Genomic DNA, 1,738 nt, shown 5'->3' on the forward strand with positions numbered 1-1,738 from the left:
ATTCTCCAAGAGAGACCCTGAGTGGAAGTAATGGATTTAAAAAATAAAAGTGGCTTAAGAGTTTATAATTTGGTTTTATTGAAAGTTAATATAAAGGACCACTTTTACCACAGCTGTCTGACAGAAACATTAAAGTATGCAGGAAAGAATATTCACAACACAGGCAACTTTGGACATAAAAACAGTTTGTAATTAGAGAAACAACAACAAAACCCCCCCAAAACCACAAGAGCTGTGCACCTAGGCTCTCGCTGGTTCTTCTTCTTCTGACGGAGTGGAGACTGAACATTCCACTGCCGGAGTCCAGGAGCTCTGAGACACACAGAAAAGAAAATCAGCTCAGCGATCACAGACGGAGGCGTCCATCAATAAATAAATATTATCATAAAGATGATCCTAACTGCCGTAGTCTGAACCACAGATCACACAGAGCTGTGTGTGTTTGTGTGTGTGTTTTACAGTGGAACTGCTGTGAATTAAAAAGAAAAGCATTTTATTTCTGGATTTGTTTTGGCTGCAGGTCATGTGACTTTTCCTTCTCCATCACCAAACGTCCCACACTGTTTATGTAACAGTAAACAAAAAGAACCTCCTAACCCCTAACTTAACCCCAAACCTCTCTGGTGTCTATCACTCCGTGCAGTGTCAACATAAGTCCATATCAGGTTTAGTGTGGACTCAAAATAAAAATGAATCCACACCAACGACTATTTCCACAGCCTGGACAGCAGCTCTCTGAGGAAACACCTGAACCAGGAAGACTGTAAAATGTAGGAAGACCATGTGGACCAAAGACCAGGGAGGTTCTGCAAAAAGTCCAGCCCAGGAAAGCAAAGTGAGACACAATCACAAAATGATCCACTGTGCTGTTTCAGCACTCGTGACATCACCGTCAGAGTGGAGCTGGAGCCAGAAAAACACTCAAGTCCTCAGGCAGCAGTTACAATTTATGTTAATTACTCAGCATATTTTAAACACAGAAAGTCCCAACTGAAATGTGATCAATGCACGTGATCTTTTTAAAAAAAGCATGACCCTCATTTCCACACAAATGTTTACTGAAACAAAATGATAAATATCGAGACAACCAGCTGCTCATTTTAAAGGACTGTGACTGCATGAAGATAAAAGACAAACATCAGTCAAGTCCTTCATTTCAGGCCGTCTGTCATCACTGCCAACGGCCACCAGAGAGCAGTAGAAACATTCTGACTGGACTGCAGCTGGAGCGGCTGTGACATCATCAGACAGAGGAGCTGATGACATCATGAGGTCATCTGACTGAAGCGGTTTCAGTGCTAATGCACAAACATAAACTTACTGCTGCTCCTCAGGGCAAACATGAAGAACGCTGCTCTCCTCACTCAGACCTGTGGAGACAGACAAGGGAGACCTCAAGTCCTGGAGCAGAGCAGCAGATCAGAAGAATGCTGGTGAATCTGCTAACCTGACTGCTCACTCAAGATGGCGCTGACTCCTCCTTCAAAGGTCAGGTGATGCCGATACCTACATTAGAAGGTGAGAAGGTTCACTGAGGGTTTGCAGAACACACCATGAAAATCAGGGTGACGAGGAGGATAAATGAAACTGCTGTGAACGCCACCAGGAGGAGATTGTTAGGAGGAGGTAGGATGTCAGGAATGCTCCAGATGAAGTATTGATAGTATTCTGTGATCTGCAGACCTTCTGCTGAGACAGCTTGTGAGAATTTTTTAAATCATTAATTATTATCACCCAG

The 1,738-nt window shown here is 43.3% G+C and overlaps 1 long non-coding RNA gene across 1 annotated transcript; it reads right to left on the bottom strand.

The window, feature by feature from the left end:
* Positions 1-241: 241 nt before the first annotated feature.
* Positions 242-1,503, bottom strand: LOC117505841. Its single transcript, XR_004559284.1, has 3 exons — positions 1,448-1,503; positions 1,322-1,370; positions 242-312 (listed from the first exon to the last, which is right to left on the bottom strand). It is a non-coding gene; the product is annotated as an uncharacterized LOC117505841 (long non-coding RNA).
* Positions 1,504-1,738: the final 235 nt, after the last annotated feature.

This window comes from Thalassophryne amazonica, unplaced genomic scaffold (assembly GCF_902500255.1).
Source record: "Thalassophryne amazonica unplaced genomic scaffold, fThaAma1.1, whole genome shotgun sequence".
Classification (NCBI taxonomy): domain Eukaryota; kingdom Metazoa; phylum Chordata; class Actinopteri; order Batrachoidiformes; family Batrachoididae; genus Thalassophryne; species Thalassophryne amazonica.